Here is a 25,420-nt window from a genome sequence, read left to right as displayed (position 1 = left end):
GGAGCTTGATTTAAACATTTTAATTACTATTCAAGCATGTATTCTGAACTTAAAGTTTGCTATTTGGGGCATAAAAACTTGAAAAGTCTATTACATTAATACCATCCTTAACACTCGGCTGTACTTTCAGCCTCTTAACTTTAATCCCGTAAGAATAGTGTTTACACTCTGTTATGCCCCCAGACATAATTAATACTCATCCAAACTATACCATTTTTTTAGGTATTTTCGTTGGTTGTTAAAAAATGCATAATGTTTTGTATTTTTGTTTAAATGTTAAATTCTTGTTATGCCTGTAAGAATATAAATCGTATCTTTGAAATAACTATCTTCCAATTTTATAATAAAAATAAGGCTGTAAAAGTGATTAAGGTCTAAACTTGTTCATATGGGGTAAAAGAAAGGGTCATTTCAGAACAGTCGGCTCAACAGAATATGATGTATATTTTTCCTTCTATATTAAGCGTATGTATTTTTTTATGTTATATACTCGTGCGAAATACACCTGCTTTCACCAACAGACGCCATAATTATACTATAAGAAATCTTTGCAAGATTTTAAAGACTTCCTTAACCCACATGTATTTGATTTGTAACATTTTTACAACATGTAATCTGTAGCAGGCGACCTTGGGTTAAGTTTGGGGGGTCGTTGGGTCAACAATAAGTGGAGTAATCGAACCGTTCCCTTTGTGCTGCATCCTCTTCCCTTTTGTGAGAGGAGGGCTAAAGATAACTGTCTTTTAATGGGCGATTTCATTATTTTAAAATTTATTAAAAAAATAACAATTCGTTATAAAGGCTTGAAATAAATCTTATAAAATCCCACTTTGCACCAGAAGCCGAATGGGAGAATTATAACGAGCATCGGCTTTTTTTTAGTATAGCCTACATCTTCCTTCCTACAAACATCCTTTTATCTGTGTTTATGTTTTGTCTCTAAATAAGCAATCCCATTTCATTCAAGACGTGTAACCTTTCATGATGGTCCTCAAGATAGTTTACTATGTATGATCAAGAATTAGCATGTTCTCGACTTGAAGTTCGAATGACAAAGTCATAGATAGATTATTGTGTTCTTTGGGTGTAATGTTTTGAAGCAAATACTTGCGTCTGTGACCAAAATAGATAAGTAATTCATTTTACACCAGACATTACTCGTGGAGTCAGCAATCGTATTATCCAACAGATTCGAAGATAACCAGAGGAATTTTCCACAACGATGCCGGCATGTAGATCAGGCCTGTTCCGCCAGCAGTCTCGTACATTCCCACGCGCCCACGCTACAGTCACGTGTCTACTACACCTACTCACAAGGAAAGATGTAGAGTCTGAGATCGACTCGGGAATGGAGAGATCAGCCTTGGAATGGCGGCCAAGGTCAAGGTCAGGACATGCAAGGTTAGGGCCAAATCCGCCACGCCGCCATGTTGACATTATCGACCGATCACTTTCAGCTGGCTTCAAAGGAGTTTTTAAGAAAGGTCGTTTAGAATTATTCGTAGCTAAACATTCATGTTTTTCTTCGCATTTTTTTTTCTTTCTATGGAACAGAAATTCCATGAATTGTTATAAAATTTATTGCTGGCTAAAAATGTTTGAGCCCAAATGAACTGAAATTTCTCATCATGTCACTTTCAAACAACATCGTACAGATTTAACACTCCATCAAATTAAATGCTTCAACTTTTACACATTTATTTTTACAAAATTTGCTTCACTTTTATAAAATGTTCCTCACCTTAGCAATAATGTTTGTTGAATGCAGTTACTAGGTACTTGGAGTGAAAGTGCTTATGAGAATATGATGCCCTGAACTATCACATGCCGGTAATTGGTTGGCTACCGGTCTTACCGGAAGTTCAAGTATCACTTTCAGTGGTATGTTCTTAGAAGGAAAGGAAACTACTTCGACGGGTAATCACAGGCCGAGAAATGCATCGACTGTCATCCGGTCTTGCTGTAACAGTTCTGGTAGCCCCTGACTGCAGAAAATTGGAGATTTCCCCTCGCCAATAACGTTTTGCAATTTACAGTAACCATTTAACAAAACCATCTCGGAGTAAACAATTAGAAACTTGGAAAATAAACCAATATCGCAGTTGTCTGTTCGAGTACTGAAATCGTGAAAGTGCCGAGCGTTCACTACGTGAATTCATGAAGGTCTTGCTGATTAGAACGTTTAAAGGACACCTCAGGGACTTGTCCAAGACTGCCAAGACTGTGGTGTACTAACCCATTGTTACTAGTCCTAATATTACTAACATTTATTACTGTTATAACAGTATTATTATATAATACTCCAGAGTTAACGCTGCCGTACTTTTAAGACCATATTTTAACTAACTTAAAATTATGTGGTTTGCAGTTGTAAAGCTGCCAATTAATTGATACTGAGACGTTTTCAACATTATTTAAAGAAAGGTCCAGTACGAGTGCTTTAGTGCTTTCCTTTCAATGATAAAGTTTATTTTTTTACAATTTCACTGCTGTGGCGAGTAATGGGATAGCGACATTACCAGTTTTTTTGGTTATGGATAAAGGTTTTCATTCCTTCCGTGTAGAAGTTATTATGGTATGTTTTCCCCATCGTATTTTGTGTTACAGAGGAAAGATAAAACACATGGAAAACCATGACACCGTTCGCAGCGCGTTCCGTGGCCAGACCTAGTACGAACATAGATGATGGAACATGCGACGTCAGTTCCATTGACTTGCGAATACTGTATTGAGCTAAGCTCCATTTCACCTCTCGTTTGGTGCAATGCCTGAAATCTGACATTGATCCAGAATGACTCCTGGAAGCGAGTCCACGTCCCATCAGGTGGTGACGAGACGTTCAAAACGAATTCTTTGCATCGGTTTGCCATCAGAAACACCTAGGATACAAAGAAGCTGAGCCTGGTTACCCAGGAGCTATCCAGTGTTTCTAGATGAATAGTTATTCTCATGGTCTCATCTCGATGTTATAGCAGGAAGGGTTGATTTATTGCGAATGTTAAGTTTAGCTCCAGATCACTCTTAGTGCAGCATCTGAAATCTGACACTGTCAGAATGTGTGAACGCAACAGGTCAGTTTATTGGTGACGTAGTTAGTTGCTATAGCAACGAACACCTACTTTTCACGAATATAAACTTTCCTATGGTTCGTTTTGCTTGAAGACGTATGGATATTATACTGGGTACATTATTACTAAATACTTTCACATCAAATAACGCGTAAGCCCTCAAAGTTGCATTTGCTCTCAGCAATACTTAATGTACTAGTTAGTCTCATTGTTTGCTACAGGAAATATATATGAACGGATCAGAACAGTTACAGATTGAGATGACGCTTGGAATGGACAACCGCGCAAACGCAGCGTTGCCACTTTATGTCTGAGAGCAAGCGATTCTCGACCTTCCCCGCTTTATCTGTCTGTCCCATGAGTTGCAACTCTGGATAGTGTCTTGTTTCATGCCCACGGCTGTAGACAAGTTATAACTTATACTCGTAGGTGACAGTTATTGCTCTGTGCCAACTTCCTCATTGTATAAAAACAGCGATAACGTCATCCACTGGTACGTACAAGTGACCGCGATAAGTTTCTATCCGTTTTCGGAAACGAGTCGGTCCGAGAAAGTTGTAATACGTTTGGGGGCCTGGCTATTCTTGCTCGAAGGCGTGACGTCACAGTCTTAACCCGCGTGCACGGTAGCAGTCGGCGAGTCGGTCACAGTCATTTCACTAGAACAGTTAACAGTTTAATTCTACTTCGGTCAGTGACGACAACCAAATGGGAAACTTTCTAAGAGTAATGGGTACTTTGCGCTCTAGAACCTTAAAACTTGGTACATTCCATTAGTCAGAAGTCAAAGTCGAATTTTTACGCATCTATGTAATATTGCATGGCTCTGTAGTACTTAAATGACAAGTTATAATTATTTTATAGACATATAGATTTTTGAAATTAATCTCTGGGACATACTCTGTGGTTATAAACATACAGGGCCGTATGCAGCTTTGGCGGGCCTCGGAAAGGATATACGGTAGGGCCCCGTCATGTCCCGTGGACCCGGGCCTAGGTAAAATTGTCCCAAAAAAACCGGTCTGAGTACGGGTCTGGTTATAAATTAGGAAGTAGGGATACTAGGTATAATATTAGCAAACAAGGATTGCGGGTTTGTTTCACACCAACATACACACACAGACCCCATACACTCCCAAGTACAGGAGGATTAATCACCTTGTGTGCCTCTCCAATCAAACCCATAGTTTTGTTATTGGTAATTTAATCCTGTAGTGATTAGTACATATACTGTAGATTGTAAACACCATAACGAGAAAAATGATACCAAACAACATAAACAATACTGAAATTTCACAGAGTATTGCTTGGCCAGGAGTCCAAGACGTTACCGAACAACCCAGGGCAGGTGCCGGACTGGTCTCTGCGCTCGTGAGTGTGGAGGTGCGTGCATGCGAGGCGACTACAGCCGCAATCCTTATTTACTAATACTATAAACCCTCCTTCGATGGTCGGCCCGACTATATTCTCAAATCCCGCATGCGCCACATTGATTCGGATTTTGTTCTAGAGCTCCATCCAGAGGTAAGGCTAGAGCGGTTATGACGTTAATTGTGCTATTCATAGTCTCCCTAGCCTGTCTTCCATATGGCATGGGTTGTCACTGTGACTTCCACTATGATCAGCTGTTCTGTTGAGTCACGTGACTTCGACAGCAGCTTGATGTAAACAGCTGATAGCCCATTGTTATGGCTACCGGTATCCTGACCGGCTCGGCCTACTTCCCCCCCTCTCACCCCTCGCCGATCACAGGCTATTGTTTACTGCCGCCAATAAAACTTCGATTTAGATTTATTTTTTGTAGAATGGCATTGTTCGTGATTATCCTGTCGCGTCTTTCTGGGCCGTGTAAATAACCAAAATTGTTCCATCTAAATGGTATTCAACGTAGTGCATCCACCGAAATAATAGCTAACTCAATTCAGCGTAAACAATCGTTTCTGCCAACTAGATTCTGGTGTACAGTTTATCAGCAACAATCCGGTTAATTCAAGGGGATTGATAAAAAACACGGTATTTGAGTATATAAAAAGTTATTAGGTGATATCTTATTTCATCCAAAGCTAATATCAGTTGCCATTTACAATACAGAAATAAATATGCTATACAGGGTGATTCACGAAGATATGCAGAAACTGTGGGAGCTCATTCTATATATGAAAATAATGAAAGTTTATATTAACGTGGGTCCGGAAACGCTTCGTTAAGATTGAAAGTTTCGTCCGGATTTCAGCTCACCAGGTAAAACGAGAAATTCTGGTAAGGTAGATTATGAGTTTTTACCTGATAAATTGAATAAAACAGGTCCCTGAGCTGTGAGTTAACTAGGTTTTGAGATTGCAGTGACAACTGCAAAAAAAAAAATGGAGTGAAAAACTCATTTTGTCATCTTTGGGCAACAATAACTTTGTTATTTTACCAAGAATCGGATCAAAACCTTTAATAAAACTCGTAGAAAAATCTATTCTGAACAAAACGGTGTAAATAAAGTACATAGTACAAAGCAAACAGATGTTTCATTAAATGCATTTTTATTTATAACAGTACAAAGAAAAATTAACCGGAAAACGCTAATCTAAACCTATTCAACCAAAGTACATTATATTTTCATTTCTACACTAGGTGATTAAGATTTCAACTGCAAGCAAAAGATTTAGCATGGTAACTACGTATAGTATACGCGTCGACGAACAGAACTAAGCCTTGCCGCACGAAATTTATTCACCCAAACCGCATAAGGATGCCGAAACTGCCAATAATAAGCATTCGTCTGTAAAGCTGAGTTGAACTGGACGGAACTTGATCGGGACCGAAAATGTCACTAGGTTGCAAGACCGACATATTTCAAAGGACTATTTCAAGGAGTATTTGGAATAGGGTAACTAAATTTTACTTTCGACATCGGCCGTGCAACCCTAAGGACGAAATTCATAGATTTTTGACTATAGAATAACCTAGTTTTCTTTAAATTTACGTTTATTACAACACATCAGGGTTGACTGAACCTCATAGGAATACCACCAGACAGGAAGATAGGTGTTATTAATAGAGAACGCTATTTGTAATGTTTCTTTCGTAATATTTTGTTGTAAATTAACGTAATCGTTTATATCCGTCAAGGCAATCAGATAACAGTACAGTATAGATTATCCTTCAATGCGATAACCACGTCTAAATTTAACTTTATGGGCGTATAAGCAAATTCTTGTCACGAGTATAATGTCGCTGCACTCACGGGTGTAGTGCACAAATTCACTGTTAAGAATGCTGGTGGAATAAACACGTCAAGCAGAAATGCACCAGGCGCCAGATGTTGGCACTCGGTGGATGCAATGCACTGATCTGCGTGTCCGAAATAGATGTCAGACCGAGAGCGGTGGGATTCTGGCACCCTTGCAATCCGCTTACTTCAAAATCCTTTTCTAGCACGAAATAAAAAGCATTCAATAGTGAATGCAAAAACAAAAAGGGCAATTTTCTATCAATAATCCACATAAGAGATAGAGAGAGAAATTGCTGAATTCGTCTTATATTTGTTGATAGTTTTGCATGCAAAAGACGAAAATATGCTAAAATTTTACAGTGTTACATAATTTTACTAGTTAGGTAATTGTATTTAACTTTTCGAGTATGTAGTCCCAAATTGTATTACTTTTTTTCTGATCTATTACTAATTCGCTAATTTAAGTTATGTTAAAGAGTTTAATTTTTTGTTTCTTTGAATTAATTCTACTATTTTATTTATATTTATACTTTATGGTTGTTATATTTGTTTAGTAGACTGTTAGAGCTCGTTCCCAGCACACAGGCATATGCCTTTGCTGGAAACATATCACTTTATAAACATGTACGTAGATAATGCTTACTTTGTGAAATAAAGTTTCTTCCTTTTTTTCTTTTACATAAATGTGACACCTCGGAAGTTTGTTGTTTCTTCTGCCAAGAATATGCCAATGTAAATTACTATATGCGTTATATTCCACAAACCTTGTATAGCATATTATGCGTTTTGTAACTCATTATAAACAGAAAATAATAAAAAACATTTTAAAATTGTGTCCTTATAAATAAATATAAAGATAATTATAAATAAATAATTAAATGTTGCTTTTCATTACAGTAAAGTTACTAACACATATCGCAAATTTATTGGCGAATAAAGCTAGCAGCCTTTAGTTAAGAATATATACAAAACATGTTTTTTTTTACAATATGTGATATGAATTTCAACTGTGGACCTCTGTTATCTGATTTAAAGACTGTGCCGTTTACTAAATGCTGTTTCCAACATTTTTATTCAACCATCTTTACAGTTGAATATTACGTATTAATTTCCGCGGTGGGCAAATCTATGGCTTCCACAACACCATAATGTTATTGCTAACGGTATGTTTTAGATAATTCTTAAAATAATACTACATTTTAATTAATTTTGAAGGTTATATTAAATTTATATACCAACTTTTGAGTATGTTGGATATTTTAATGTGGCCATTGCCGAATACATTTTATACTTACACACCCTAAATTACAATGACATATAACTAACTTGTGTATTTTTAAATCGAAGTTCCCCATCATCTCTTTAAGAGAGTACACGGGCTATTGAAGAAGTTACTATTCTGTTTAACGGTTCGTAACCAAGGTGTTCTGCAAGGTCTTATCTTCACCCCCTACTGTTCCCGACCATTTCACGCGGAAATTAACACCCTAGAGCCAAACTTGTAAAGTCTCGCCCCTAAATTGTCGTCAAGACCATCAATACCGTGTGTTTGGGTCGGCAGGGTCGTCCATCTTGTCTAGCATTGAGGGTCGCTCCCTTAGTCGCCGACTAAATTCAGATGCTAATCCAGACAGACGGTCTGCTAAGGTGTCTGAAGCATATTGAAAGAATAAGTCGTGTTGATGCATGCCTCATGGAGATTTAGTGGAAGGCTGTTGACAAACATACGTTTTTAATCTTTAAGGCGTGGCTTACAGACGAGTTGAAAATAGTCAACAATCTAATTAGGGCTAGTTGTATCATCATTAGTCTACGATTAGACTGAACGGTGGGCCTGCAAAACATATTAGGCAATTCACTGGAATAATATATCACCAAAAGATATACCATAGTTCATAATTGATTGTCACTGATTCTGGTTACATAGGTTGCTGGAACTAGGTTTGATTAGAGAATCCAAATACGAAATTAGATCTGACATATAATCTTCTCTATTTTGGCCACCAAGTACCTGCCTTATAAGAACAGATTGCGTACATATGTTTCATGATTTATTCTTTACCTGAAAGAATTGTCAGTTATATAACCACCTGAGCTGATTTAAAAAAAAAATGCTTAACAATGGGATACAAGCTCTACATTAAATCTTCTGTATGGGTTTTTCAAAAGTAACGAAAGGTCTCGGCTGATTCTCGTGGCGTTTGTTTCTGGCAGCTCTCCAGGGGCTGCACTGATAGCAAAACAGTTAAATCTGTTTGGTCCGGACGTCGCGTTTTTGGCAAAGCTTGCAAGCGAAGTCGCCGTCACCACCAAACTGTATACAGAACTGGTGCACTTAACTTTGCTTTGATCTTTTATCGCTTCGATGAGTTTAGGTTTCAGTTGCTTGGAATTGTTTTGCAAATGTCAGTAGAACGGTTTACGCTAAAACTATTATCGTTGTCTTTTCTGAGTGAGCTGAAAACAACGATTAAGCTTCGGTTAGGTTCAGAATTTGCGTCTAAACCGTGATTTCTTCTATTCCCTACAAGGCAATTAAGGTCCCTCGAGACGAAAAAAGGTTTGGGGGCGAGGCAGATGGTGGGGGATATGACGTCAAATCCGATGGTGACGCAGAAGTAAGACGTGAGTATTTTAAGTAGCATTTGAAGTGAGAGCTGCCTTTAGATGTGAGATAGGGCCAAGTACAATAGAGCACAATATAAATAGCATTTCTGCGGCCGAAATTACAGCTTACTCTTAACGGGCCGAATCAATATAACCTTTATGTAATGTGCTTAAGAGAACAAGTAAGTCAATGTTACACTGATAAGTGTGATATTTATAGTAAGTTTGTGTCAGTTGTTCAGTTGTTTTATACGTGTTCAATGAAATTTCCAATTACTATCAAACTCAGTTAAATTTCAAAACTTCGAAAAGTAAGGATTGTCTGTTAAATGTAAGTCTTTACATTAAATTTAAGGGAAATTTCAAAACTTTGTTTTATAGAATCATTCTGTAAACCATCTCTTGTTTGATTTTTACTTGAGATGATTTATACAACTTTTGTAATGTTGTATTTTCAGCCTCCCCTAGATCCAGAAGATTCGTATTTGAACTTAGTATTGAAAGATGATGGTGAAAAATGAAGAAAATCCAAAACCAAACGTCTTACTGGTAACTTTACGAGCTATGTTTGTAATTAGGACCATTCAATAGAATTTCCTTGTTTCTTAAATTCCGTCAATGATAGCACTAGGCCTGGCCGTCGGATCGCGCTGTGAACAGTTATTCCAGGGAAACATGTTCTTATCTTTTCTGTGATTGAGATCTTCTGCCAACTAAGCATCAATCGAGATCTTCAGAAATGCAGAAAAGCGCAAGATTCGGTTAATTCTATGCTGTTCTTAGTGACTATAGATGCTGACCTGAAATTGTTTAATGTGGGAAAGTTTAAAAGTTTCACGCATAACGTACAGTGCTAGAACGTTCCTCGGTTATTAAACAATGCCTCGCAATCACCACGGCAATTACGGCATTGTTGAGGTAAGCCTGTTTACATCAGAGCTTCACGTCCGCATCGGCCCGCAACATCAACAAGGCTCAAGGGTCATGGTTCAATTTCCGTGGTATGATGACTTTCTGCGGTTTCCAATCCCAACAGGGAATGCAGAACCGTTTTGAAACTGCATGCCATTCCTGCATATCCTCATGAGGGTCTTGATGAGTTCTGATTTTGAAATTCTCCATCATATTATGAAAGCCCATAGGAAATGGCTGACTCAAATATGATTTAGTTTGCTCGTATCGTTGTCCTCGGATTGAATTCTTCTCCAAACTTAGCTCTTAATTGTAATCCTAAAGTTGTTGTGAAAAATTATATTAAACCCCTACAAATTCTACAAGTTTGGAAAAGAATTTGTTTTATTAATTAACGCACAACTTTTCTTCCGAACTTAAGCTTAGACTTTCTAAAAGAATGTGCTCCTTTGTGAAATAAAGAGGATCTTTTCTTAATATACCAATACCAAACTTAAAAAACTGATATAATAAATTACGTGTTGAAGCAGATAATCATTACTGAGGATGAATTTGAAAAATTTCATAGATGAATGAGGTTCTGATTTTATTTCTTTGAGATTGATTATTTTCACAGGTGTCATGTGATATTGAAATCTTACAGTTTTATGAATTTCCAAACCAGGAGCTCTCCAGGCCCATATTGGTGATCTTTTAGCATCCAGTACCTTGTACCAATTCACAGAGTGTATACATTTAAAACCCGAGCTAAGTTTGGGTTACATACAGCCAAATGAGAAAAATAAACAATAAATCCTTATGTTAAACTTTGTACTTTGTTTCGTTAGTTTTACTCAAAATGAGTCCCAAACATTACGTAATTGTTGAACTCTTCCGTTTCTGTAATTACTGAAGTATATTTTAAAGCTGTAGGGTTATATTTGTTGAAAAATCTGGACTGCGATCCTGGACGGGTTTTATCGGATACAGCACTAAAATGGAAATTTGTCGGCCTTTCCCTCCCCTGATCCATCGCGGGCTTCATCAGAGTTGGACTAATGATGTAGTCTAGTCAACGAATGGCCAAATGAGGGGTCTAGAAGGAAAGTCATAAGCGGAAAAACCAACTGTATGACGTTATATGGAGTACCTGGTAGTAAAATAATTGATGTTTCATATATTCCTTCAAACATTGATGAGTATAACATACTAAACGTCCTCAACCCTAGGAGTGCTTGTAGTGGAGGGAGGGATGTACACAGGTTCCATTTTTTATTTGTTGCCTCTTCTTTAGTATGAGTTTATCCTGCAGAAAACTTACTCATGTACAAAATTAAAGCTGATAACATTTTCTACAGCTTTTGTTATTATAGTTGGTTTTTTCTACCTGTTACCGTTAATGGCGTAAGCTCTCGTAAATTGGCAATTTTCGAATAAACCCTTATGGCAACACATTCTTGGCAAACTTCCGTATCCCGTGCCTGAAGTTTTTATTTCACAGACGATTTGCCGAAATGGAAGTTGTAGAAAACAAAACTGACTTCAAAATGAGTTTTTGCTTTATGAAGTTTATATGAATTTAATTGAAAGTTAGAGTTTTAAAGATTTTCAATGCGAGGAGCAATTTTGCTTGGAATAAGCACTTAGTAAAAAAAATTACTGTTAAGTTTTCGATTCCTTGCGCATGATATTACTTATATTTCAGAAATGATCAGATGACGAGGGAGCTAATGATTGAGATCGCCGAGTGGGGGGGGGGGGGCAAGGAGAACATTTAAAATTAAGGGTAATTGTTTAAATAAACATATTTCTTATTGCAAACTGGTTTTAATTTTAATTTTAAACAGTAAATAAGTGTTTACGAGATAATAATAAGTCACAAGGTTTGTGATAGTAAAATAAAGTTAAAAATACGTGATAAGATTGCATGAAATATTCACGTCCGTAGTAATGACTGCACTGCGTTCGTTCGTCTTCCTAGACGTATTGGGCAGGAGAGACCTGGTCCTGAATCTCCTGGTCATCTCATTTGGTCCCCTGATTGCGCTAACCCACAGAGATTAAGACATCATATAGATGAAACCAGGCAGAGCAGAGTACAGGTGCAAACATGTATTCTACTATTGGGTTACAGACGTTAGGCTACACCATTCTGCTGTTTCACGCTTTCATCTTTATCTTTTATTCTCTATCAATAATTTTCGTTATCACAGAAATTGCACGGAAATCCCAGACACCTGAAATTGACCGAAACAGTCCCTCATTGGCTATGGTTACCCGCTGTGCCGATTAGGGCAAATCAAAATCGCACTTACAGAGAAAGGTGTGCTTCCATCCAGCACTAACCTTTCTGCAGACGCGATTGCAAATCGGCCACGGTCATTGCTGAAAGGATATCCATGAACGACCCATCAGGTCAGGGCACTGCTTTTCTTTCAAATGTTATACAAGATGTCGGTAGTCTTCAAATTTTCAAATTACCTTTGCCCAACCTCTTCATGTGCCTATTTAGCTATCCATTATGAAAGTGAATTGAAAAGATCTTTTTGGTTTATATATATTTGAGAATTATATTATACTGTTGTGAATAGAAGCATGGCACCACCCAACTAACCAACTTGACGTGATATAATACATAAGTAAATCTTTGAAATAAAGAAACTTTCTCTAAAAGATACTCTTGGGGATCGTTCTTTTTCTGTAACAAATTATATTATGTTTTAAAATTATACTCTCTGAATGTCATAGATCAATTACATGCACTATTGTTACATTGTCATGTCAGAAGAGATAAGTATAAAAAAAACATTCTAAAAGATATAAACTCAAAAAAGTCAGCAATAAGGATCTTTAAAGGCAGGGTTTATACAACGGAGAAGTGAAAAAACTAACGTTTTCATTTCCCGCGCATAAATTATAAAAAACGATATTATTATCGTAACGCTGTAGAAATTGGTGTTTTCAGAAATATGTTGTATGGCAGTACTAATTTACACGAGTCATTGAAGAGAACAAATTTTTCACTATACTGTAAGAAAGAAAAAATAAGTTTACCAAATATTATAAGAGTAAATAAACAAGTGGAACAAATAAGAGTTATTCATGAACAAACCTATCTAAATTCTATTTATTTTTATTCTAAACATTGTATTTGTTATTAAAAATATCAATACAAGTGCAAGGTTAAGGGCAAGGGGAGTTTTCTTGGAAGGGATCACCCCACGGCAACAACCCCTGTCCTGCCTTACTGATCCTGTTATGTTCAGTTGTACGGCCTCCAGTCCTAGCCGGGATTATAACGGATTACGTGTGCTGTCACTGTTCCGACACCAATACGATTTCTACCTATTACCGTTATACCTATTACAAAGTATTCTAATATGGCGTGTATTACCACACACTTGAATTATATGGAACTGTTTTAATGAAGCTCATATACAAATACGGTACGTAGTGAAGTAGGTTGAGATAAGTGTGTTGTGTATTGTATAACGCCTAGATACATATGGCAAGGCCAGACTATCATACTGTATAACGAGTGTATAACCTATGTCACACTAGCCGTCCGGCCGTTTACTTCTGATGTATCTATCATAACTGATTGATTAATAGAGCATGCATGGATTATATGTTATTTGTTGTATGTTACAAACTATTTTGTTATTGTTATATAAAGGTTTATAAAGTAGGTGAAGGTTAACACGTTCACGGCGATTGCTTATTTCCGGACCTTTTTTTTATTTAACGTAGAATTTTTTCATTAATAATGGCCAAAAACCCGTAATCTTTTTTTATACGTTAAACGTCTATGTATAACGAGAATTGTATGTAGGCTTTGAAATTTGAAACAAGAACATTTATTTTAAATTGTTTGTCAATGTTTCTTCATGTACTCCAAAGGATACCTAAAATATTAATTTTACTTTAAAAACTAACATTAATCGTGTACCCTTAATGTGACGTATTTATTTAAGCGCGGGATCACATACAGGGTGTCCCATGAAGAAACGGAGAGAAACTGTCAGAATTGTTCTTTACGGTGAAAATAATGAAAAAAAGTTCATATACACATAGGTCCAGAAACGCTTAGTTAGCGAGCTATACAGGGTGAAAGATTTCGCCCAGATTTCAGTGGCACCGTTTAAAAGGGAGCCCTATTAAATTATTTTTGGGCGCGTTACCCAGGACGTAAAAATTTAATGTATATTATGCAAATTGAACTGAAAAATTGAATAAAATTGGTACCCACACCTCTAGCTGCAGTAATTTTTAAGATATCTGAAGAAAATACGCAAAATTCGGTGTCCAAAAAACAAGTTTCATTTAGGTTTCAAGTAATTAACTTTGTTAAATGTGTAACAAACACGTAAAAATTCTTTAACAAAACTTGTAAAAGAATTAATTTTCTTAAGATACTGATGTAAAATAAGCCAATAAAAATTGTACGTAAACTTTAAGAAAATCAATTTTTAATTAAATAAATAACGTACGAAGAATAGACAAAATCGGTTACACTTTTTTTCTTGCTGAACGTACATGTTTTTATAAACTTTTATTTTCACTTACTATTGCAAAAAAAAATAAATGCTAAACAAAATAACTAACCTTAGTTTACTAACTGTTCGAAATTCCCTCCTTCACAATGCACACAGCACTCTGCTCGACGTAAAATTATTTGTGGGCTCTGCGAATTATGTCTGGATTTTTTTCTTATACTGTCAAATGCGTTGCGAATTTCTAACGAGTAATTCTTCCTTGGTATCAACTTTAACGTTTATATACACCATAGCTTTGATATGCCCCCATAAGAAGTAGTCAAGAGGTGATAAGTCAAGCGATCGTGGTGGTCCACCACGCCCAATCCAGTTCAAGAAATTAGCATTCAAATGATTTCTAGCTACTAAAGAAAAATGAGGAGTTGCACCATCGTGTTGGAAAATCATTTTTAAACTTTTTTTGTAAAGGGATATCTTTCCAAAAGAGCCGGTAAATCATTTTTCAGAAATTGTTCGTACATATTTCCTGTAAGGTTTCCTTCAAAAACGAATGGTCCTAGAATTTTGTCATCAATAACGGCACACCAAACATTAATGTGAAATCTGTGTTGGAAAAAGGTTTTCTACGGTACCATGTGGATTTTCTTCGCTCCATAAATGACTATTTCTACAATTGAAAGACCCGTTTCTCGTGAAAGTTGCTTTCATCAGTAAATAAAATTGAATTCACCCTATCAGCATTGTCTAGAAGCCAATGAGAAAAGTTTAACCGTAAAGGGTAATCTGCCGGCAGCAAATGTTGTACCTTTTTGCAGGTGAAAAGGATGAAGTCTCTCTTTACGCAAGATGCGCCACACTTTGTTTCTCGATAAACCAGTGCGATACTCAATTCGCCTCGTACTAGTACCCGGGCTACGATGAATATGTTTGAATCACTTGAAGTTCATCGTTAAACGCGTTGATGTGCTTGACGTTCAAACCGAAAACGAAATTGTTGGAAATGATCCATTCGTTCTTGAAAACTGAAACACTGAAGAAAAGGTTTTCGCATTCGGAATCCGCCTTGCAGGAAATCTTTTCTGATATTCACGTCGTGCAGCTTCCGCATTTTCCATTAACATATCCGTAACAAAACATTAATGTCGGCATATTCTTCATTAGAAAATTGAAACGGCATATTAACTTTTAAACTGTATCAATATTTACACTTAACTTATCTGTATGACACTTCAATATAAAATATTAAAAAAAGTTCGTAATTGTGATTGTTGAACAGCTGTTATTACTGCCAACCTATGAAAATAATATTTTTGTTACAAAAGATTGTTAGAATAACGTAAATTAATTAACAATTATTGTTAAGTTTCAGATTTTATGACACTAAAGTTTTTTTACTAGTATGTAATTCATTAGAAAAAAATAGGAAGAATGTTTCTATAAATAAAATCTATACATAATTATTTTCAATAATTAACATGTTTTCTCCAAATATTAGGATGTACATTCAGTAAGAAAAAAAGTGTAACAGATTTGGTCTATTCTTCGTACGTTATTTACTTAACTAAAAATTGATTTTCTTAAAGTTTACGTTATAATTTTTTATTGGCTTATTTTACATCATTATCTTAAGAAATTAATTCTTTACAAGTTTTGTTAAAGAAATTTTACGTGTTTGTTACACATTTAACAAAGTTAATCTACTTGAAACCTAAATGAAACTTGTTTTTGGACACCGAATTTTGCGTATTTCTTCAGATATCTTAAAAATTACTGCAGCTAGAGGTGTGGTACCAATTTTTATTCAATTTTTCAGTTTAATTTTGCATAATATACATTAAATTTTACGTCCCTGGGTAACGCCCAAAATACTTTAATAGGGCTTCCCTTTTTTAACGGTGCCACTGAAATCTGGGCGAAATCTTTCACCCTGTATAGCTCGCTAACTAAGCGTTTCTGGACCTATGTGTATATGAACTTTTTTTCATTATTTTCACCGTAAGAACAATTCCTAATAGTTTCTCCGTTTCTTCATGGGACACCCTGTATATTAGACGACCAAGACGGGCAAACAATAAGAACGCAAAAAAAGAAATACGTAGCAACGAGTACCCTATCAGGCGTACGGCGTGTTATACGATGGTCCAGTGTGTACCCGATCGTGTACACGACGGTAGTTATGAAAGATCGCGTGAACCCGATAGGGTACACGTCGCCATGAACGTGTTAAAGGATGCAATAACCTATTGTCATAAACAAATCTCTTACAAAGGCAAAATTTTTTCTAGCATGTATAGCATTAATTATTTTAAATTAATTATAAAAGGAAAACTGTAAAATATTAACAATTATGAGGCCGAAGGAGGCTCGATTATTTCCCCTGAAGGAAGTGGAGCGGTTGGACGAGCCATATGACGTCATAGTTTCAGGACTCCAATGGTGTAGATTGACTACGATCATGAAGTGCACTCTTAGTTCTTCACAGATAGTCCACGTGTAGTTCTTCAACGCTCAGACGTATACGTTGACGTAAGCTCATTGTAACCTTGATTAACCTTCAAAGAACACACTGGGGGTGTGGACCTCGCATAAATGTCGTTTTCATATTTCTCAGTAAAAGTTTGACGTGAGAATTTTTAGCACCTACGTAATTCTATTTGGCTTCACTAGACTTCACTTCAAGCCCCCCCCCCCCACTGACCGCCTTAGTTTGCCAGCTGTCAGCTGAGTAATAAACAACCTCATTTGTCTTGGGATCCATTGGACCCCTGTGTGCCGTTTAAGGTTGTTTTCCTCATTGTATATATTGGATATATTGCTTTTTGTGGTTATTTGTGAAATAATTTACATAATTTTCCTTATCAACCAAAGACAATTTTTAATCAATAGCCGATCAAAAAAATTATACAATATTATAAAACCAGTGTTTTAAATTACATAGCTTATAATTTGATGGTAAAATGTTGCCTATGTTTGCGATTTTGTGTAGGGTTAAGTCGTAATTGTGATGGAATAAATACATTCTTACAATGTTTACACATATAATAAAGTCTAAGCTACTATATAGTTTTGCGTCTAAAATTTAACAACTCATACACAAGGCTATTTTTAAAGAGTTTAAATTTTTTAGTCAAAATTGCAGCATTTTGAGAGAACAAATTTATAGTTATTATATTTATTGTGTTTAACCAATAAATTGCAGCCCGCACACACTAATAGTCTAAGAGAACAAACAAAACTTATATAAATGCAATTTATTTATTTTATATTTTTCAAGCCTTTTTCTAAAATAGAGTCCAGTAGACCCCTATGTGCCTTTTTGAAGGACACAACTATATGTGTATAGCATTTTGAAGGCTATACCTTGCACGCTCATGGTATTATGCATTTCACCCCAAACTGTTTTTATTTCTTTCCCTAGTCGGCCCCATTTTCCCATATTTGAACGCCCTACTGTGGCTACGTTATTACCATCATGTCATTCATTCAGCAAGGCTCCAAGTAAGTTAGAGACTCATTAGTACCTATCCTGCAGCCAGACAAAAGCAGAGAAGAGAGCGGAAGGGTCGTTCACTCGCACAGATATACCGATGATAAGGCCGTAGACAGACAGCGGATGTGTTATTTATAAACTGTCAACTGTCAACAATCAGTGGGCCGTCGCTCGCTCGCCTCACAGTGAGTGCGATCTGCTTGTGTCGTCTGAGTGATTGACCTCTTCGAATCTTACTTGTTAATGTCTCAGTAACGAAAGGCAGTGGTCGATTGTTCGTAACTTACTTTCAGCTCCATAAAAGCGATGTTAAACTTTAAAACTTTTAGTATTTCCATTGTAAACCATTGAATGTCTCTCTTATAAAAATATGTTACACGTGAAACGCTTTTTGGATTTCAGATTTTGTTATAGTTTAAGGTATTTACAGTTAAAAATATTTTTTACTTCATAATTTATGCGTTGAAAAATATACTACACTTTGCAAGACTACCTCTAAAGCTTGTTTCATTATAGCCGGTAGCGCAAACTGTTTTCGGTGTTGTTAATTTTGTCAAAAACATTTTTAGTTATTGTCCTTTTAGATACATTCCTTGAAGTCAGGAAAATTGAGTAAACTGTAAGCGTATGAATAGTTTGGAGCATCATTCTTTGTTTGAAGTTTGTTTTTGACGATGGAAGGATTGCGAATGAAACAGGATTAGTATTTTACTGATCATCCTAGAGCTAAATTAACTGATGATCAATTCATAATTATTGTGGAAAACATTTTTCCGGACATTTGCTATTATTCAATGGTACAGTATCACTGAACGATGGCGAAAATCCCAAGAATAGTTTACTTACAACAGGTCCATAGAGCAAACGGCTGAGATAATATTTTTACAGTATACTTAATGCTTTACAGATGGCTGAAATTATATTAGAATACAATGCAATTTCTTGAATTGTATTTCACCAAATAAATTAATTTTCTTAAGTAAAAAAACTGTTCCAAAAACACGCCATTCTTGAAGTCCCCATTTAGATGCCTGTAGTTTCTTGTACAGTGATCAAAATATTAAAAAAAAATTGTTTTAAGTTCTAAAACCATAGCGAGTTTTCATGCGTACACATTTTGTATAGGTACTTGATAGCTTGTTGTGTACAATAAAATTAAATTTTACATTGTTGGTTTAATACAAAACTAGGCCTGTCGCTGCACAATGTTCACAAAAGTATTGGTCGATACTACGGATTGCATACCATGTGAGTTTGGTATATCGGTACAGTTTGTACACAACAAACTTGGTCAATTACTACAGATTGTACACAACAAACTTGGTCAGTTACTACAGATTGTACACAACAAACTTGGTCAGTTACTACAGATTGTACCCAACAAACTTGGCCAGTTAGTACAGATTGTACACAACAAACTTGGTCAGTTACTACAGATTGTACACAACAAACTTGGTCAGTTACTACAGATTGTACCCAACAAACTTGGTCAGTTACTACAGATTGTACACAACAAACTTGGCCAGTTACTACAGATTGTACCCAACAAACTTGGCCAGTTACTACAGATTGTACACAACAAACTTGGTCAGTTACTACAGATTGAACACAACAAACTTGGTCAGTTACTACAGATTGTACACAACAAACTTGGTCAGTTACTACAGATTGTACACAACAAACTTGGCCAGTTACTACAGATTGTACACAACAAACTTGGTCAGTTACTACAGATTGTACACAACAAACTTGGTCAGTTACTACAGATTGTACACAACAAACTTGGTCAGTTACTACAGATTGTACACAACAAAACTTGATCAGTTAGTACAGTTACGATCAGTTAGTACAGAGTGTACACAACAAACTTGGTCAGTTACTACAGATTGTACACAATAAACTTGGTCAGTTACTACAGATTGTACACAACAAACTTGGTCAGTTACTACAGATTGTACACAACAAACTTGGTCAGTTACTACAGATTGTACACAACAAACTTGGTCAGTTACTACAGAGTGTACACAATAAACTTGATCAGTTAGTACAGAGTCGTACACAACAAACTTGGTCAGTTACTACAGATTGTACACAACGAACTTGATCAGTTACTATAGATTGTACACAACAAACTTGGTCAGTTACTACAGATTGTACACAACAAACTTGGTCAGTTACTACGGATTGTACACAATACACTTGATCAGTTACTACATATTGTACAGAACAAACTTTGCCTTTTACTGCATTTTTTATGCAATATTGTAAACAACAACAAACTTGGCTTATTACTAGTGTAGAAAAAACATGGTCTGTCAGTGTAAATTGTATAAAACAATCTTGATCTTTTACTAAAACCTTGATCGGTTACTGCATATTTTATACATTAAATTGGCCTTCCAGTTAAATAACGGTCTAGAAAATAAACCATTTTGTTACGATTTATTTTTCCTTCAATTACGAAGAAATAGTAGTACAGAAATGGTAAACATGATTCTGCGTATTTAGATAGCCACGAGCATGACAGAATGAGTAGAAACGAACTAGAAACTGTACCGTGTGGGTGGATATTATAGACTACTGAGCAAGCATTCCTATAACACTCACCAGAATGAGAAAATATCTGCTACTTTATTTGCATTGTCTCACATTATAAAAATGTAATTAGCATTAATCAAATTACCTAGGTATTTTTTTACTTATAAAATAAATAGTCCGCTAGTATTTAATCATGTGGTCTACATGGTACAGATACAAAATTGTGTGTTTGCAATTATATTTTCTGATGTTTTATCATTGGTACTTTATATTTCGAAAACATTATATCTGGATGAATTATCTAATGAAAAATTATATTTTGTTTTCAGGTAAGGAAAGAATTTGGAAAATCGACGAGTCGGTAAGACGTTGCATATGTTTAAGGCTCAGGTTAATAAACCTCAACTGTCAAAGTAAATTTATTTATAATGCATTTATCATTTATAACCTGATTTGTTTCACTGATTTCAATTCCCCCTTTTTGCAAAATGCTATATTAACGTAGTAAATCAATTTCTTTCACAAATTTTGAAAATTGTTTTAATTTATAAAAATGATATAATTTTAATGTAAGAAATAATTATTGGGATAATATTCAAAGCTTCGCTGGAGGAATACCATAGCAATGTCGTACTCCAATCTGCCTGGAACAGATATAATTCCTTTCTCCGCCACCAGAAAGCAGCACTGCCCGGCGCGCTTGTTGAATATGCAACTTGTTTGACCTCCAGGTGACCTTGACACAGTCCCGCGACTGGCCCATATTCTCGCCGCTCGCAGGTGCTTGTACTGGGGGAGGGGAGGTAACGCAGCGGCCGCAATGCACGCAGAATCTCTGCCCCAGTGGCCAGTATTCTTACCTTGAAGAGTCTTGCTCCAGTTTAGGGGAGGATTAGCAGTAGAGTACTATTTCACACCTACTGCAGTCTCTGTGACGTACACAGTTACGAGTACATTATTCAGTATTCGACACTTTGCTAGTCTGATAAGTCGAACTGTGTTAGTTTAATCTTAATATGACATGGGGAAACTAATAAAAGGAACTTTATTAATGGTCTCCCAGTAAAAGCTCTTCCTAAACGATGACACAAGAGCAACAATATTTCATGTACCTTAGATAATAAAAGCAAAAAAATTCAGAATTTTACAGTTCCTGACTAGGGTCTTTAACTGTATTAGTTTCACAGGAGATAAATAGTTTTCGCAGAGGTCTGGGGATTATTTTAGATAGTTTGTGAGGTCCGACGCTAGGGGAGCGCTACGTAACTTTCATTGTTACCGTTCACATATTTCCTACCTGACGTCTCTCTCCACAGAGAGCAAGCAGTCCGGGCACTCACTTTGGACAAGCCTCAATTTATAACATTGGTTTTATCAGTTGTGTAACTAATATAATCAAAGCTTAGGTCCTATATTAGGCTAGACGACGCTGGGTGTGGGGAAATAAATGTTTGAAACATTCTAACGTTCGCCATCTGAGGTCCATCGCATAACTTCTGTCCATCAAAATATTGATATATTCAAGCGAAGTGCCTTCCAAAATTCGAACACAGCATACAGCATTATTAGAATAGTGCCATTTGCTATGGAAATGTATCCCATATTTCTGATTTTAAGTACAATAGCAATGGAAATTAAATGTGCAAATTTGAGGTAAAAACTTCACGTTATTTTGGAACTATGCGAAATCTGCCTCAATTTCGAACATATAACGTAACTAGTACCAACGCGAATCTTAGAAATCAGATATACCAATTCAAACGATTTTAAATTAAAGTACAAACCAGTTTTACAACTGAAAAATAGAAAAGGTCTCTGTGAAATTCAATTTCTAGGTACGTTTTTGTTATATTGACAAGGCAGGATAACGCCACACCACGTGACGTGACGCGTAACATGCTTCGCTGAGGCTGTATGGAATATTTCAAGTCTATAACTACATGTTTCACTATACCACGCGTTAAAATGTCATATGATGGTACTAAGTTTATTCACAAATTTATTTATTCTGAGATTTACTCTTTGCCATGATGGCTACCCATAAGATCTTGAAAAAATGTCCTCTAATGATCAGTCAAATTCTATGGAGTTAACACGCACATCATCGAACTAAATGTTACAAACATTGAAATGAAGTTTCATTGCAAAATTCCGAGTCTACAGGTCAGTTATTTTTCGATATAGCGTGCGGATGGACAGATGGACAGAAACGAAAATTTTCTTACCCCTCGAGTGAAAGGTTTCGCTAATGCTCAGCCAATTACCATAATAATGAGAATTTTACCAAAACAATATAGGAAAACGCAACACTACTTGTCGTGTAACACGTTTCGCTGAGGTTGAATACAGAATTTATATAGTTAGGCTGCACCTGATAGTTTAACGGATCTTAAAATGCGAAATGGTATTACTCAGCTTTCTTATAAGGATCAAGAATTCTTTACTACTTGGAAGAATTCTACAAATGTATTGCAAACACCAAAATTAGTCTATTATAATACTATAGTAGTAAAAGTTTAGTGCTAGAGAATTACAGCATAATATTCACAATATAAAGATGTTATTTTGATAATAACGAATTAAATCTATGCAACAGTAAAAATAAATATAAAATTAATTGACAGTTATAAAAGTTAATGTGTCATAAACTCAATACATAATAATACAGTGAACATATTATTATTATTTATTCTGTGATCATCCCGTTGCAATAATTCATATTTTTCATATTTTAAAACTAATATGTTTACTAACGTTCAGCGTAATTCCATTGTCGGACATATACCATCATAAACTCAATGTTTCCTACATAGAAATGTACAGCAGAACCATTTAAACACCAGGATAATTCATTATTGAGCTGGATAACTTGTAACAGATTCGCATGTTTATACAGTTTCAATATAAGGACGATGAATTGTCCAGTGCAAAATACAGTTTTAGAAGTAGTTAAAACGTATTACAGTATGAGACATATTAAGGCAAGCCTGGGTTGTTGCACGGTGTTGCCAGCTGTAACGGAAGAATGACTAGTGATGGGATAATCGATTGAGTTCGACAATCGAGTAATCGGTACTACCCATCTTGACTTCTCATCTACCTTTCTGAACCCTTAACGTGCTTACATTACGACTCACAACGTGAACAAAAGAAATAATAAAATAAAAACAAGCAGAATAACTGAACGCCGAGGAACAAACCGGATGCAAACAACCGGAACGAAATGAGATGTCGCGACGCCTAATCAGCTGATATGACAATGTGGCAACGCCGCAAGATGAGGGAGGAAGTGGGGTGCGGTAACAACCCATACGGCTAGGCTTGCAATGGTGTGTCTCATACTATAGACTCTCATAGGAAGTTGAAAAAAAGTATTTTGTAACAAATGCTATACCTATGGTTGATCAATATAAACTCGAACTTGTACATGTTGGTTGGGCGGTATACTACTTACTATAATAATTACTTGTTTGACACTTGCGATTTTCCTTTATTCGCTATAATCGAGATTATTTACGGTTATTAATAAAGTAAGTTAATTAACCTGGGAGTTATGCTAAATACTAAATGTTAAGTAAATACGACATTTCTAAAATATGAACGTTATAACTATTATCGTAAAAAGTTGTAACTAACATACTTATAACGAAATATTTATAGGTACTACTTTAAAGAAATAAATAACGTTATAACAAAGTTCTTAAATTACAAGGTAAATTATGTAAAGTACTCTGACGTTACATGTGCTGAGGTGATCTCTGCGGCTAAAGGGTTACAAATACAAATTTAGAGTTGACAATGCCAGCTATTTTGGATTGTTTACATTTTTGTAATAATTGATCAATACAATTCAGTTGAATTAATTAAAACTTAATATATCCCCTTATCGGTATGTTGGACATTTTTAATTGTGTAAACACATCAGTGTGATTACGTAACAACGTAAATATGTTTTAGTATGTTAAAGCAGCAAATTGTATCACCCTAATGAATTGTAAAAATAGTGTTACGATTTCTAATAGAAGAAAAATTACTAGACTATGAACTGTCAGATAATCTTTTAAAACTGTTCGTGTACTTGTTGCATCGTGGTGAAAAGTATCAATACCCCTCTCAAAAGTCGTATTGTGGGGCTTGATAGTATTTTCCATGCTCGACTTTACTTTAGCTCACGCGTAAATTTTATCTCCCCCCCACGCAATAGGCCACTTTCAAGATTAGCTATGAAATGTACTATTCTTGAATTTTTAAGGTTAACATTCAAAGTGTTGTATTTTTAATGATAATGGTTATAATATGCAGATGGACACATTCGGATCTTACCAAGTTTCTTCACACAAACTTTAAGTTGAGAAATGGGCTTTGTAAGCATATATCTCAGTATCGGTCTCTGTGTCATTTTCAGAATAACGTTGAGCTGTTCGAGCTCAAATACTTATTTAATAAGAGTTTAGAATGTTTGGAATGGTTCCCGAATATTACTCTATGAATTTGTTTTAGAACAACATTCATTAATTTTTTGAGTGGAAAAAGAAGATTGTAATGGTTTACATGGTTTAGACAATTGTTAATTAGGTAATTATGTAAAAGTGAATCCGATTATGTGAATATGAAGTAATTAACAGTTATATTAAGATAACATGAGAAAATTATTACGAGTAACCTTATTATGACTTATAAATGAGAAAACTTGCAATTTGTGAAATGTCACGAAATGTTTAATAATAAGAAATTAAACCACATATTTGATAGGTAGTTTAAAAATAGGATGCTCATAAACAATATTTGAACATAACCCTGCAACATAATTATTCACAGTATATCACTCATATAATTGTCAATCACATTGTTCAGCTTTTAATTTTGTGAACTATTTGACATGGGACAGACCGAGTGAGAAATTTAGGTTATGTATCAGACAACAGGAAATAAAACTTTCAACTTATTGTCTGCGCAATAATTAATAATTATAAAAGAAACATTTTATCGTGATGATTTATAACACATTATAGGAATGTTAATGAATTACTGAAAGAAAGGGACCGGAAAGATAAGAAACTCAAAGGACGCGCGCTCTAGTGTTATCTCGAGGCTACAGCAGCGCAAC

The sequence above is a fragment of the Homalodisca vitripennis genome, chromosome 2 (genome assembly GCF_021130785.1).
Source record: "Homalodisca vitripennis isolate AUS2020 chromosome 2, UT_GWSS_2.1, whole genome shotgun sequence".
Classification (NCBI taxonomy): Eukaryota; Metazoa; Arthropoda; class Insecta; order Hemiptera; family Cicadellidae; genus Homalodisca; species Homalodisca vitripennis.
The sequence above is the reverse complement of the archived record's forward strand: the minus strand, read 5'-3'. Positions refer to the sequence as shown.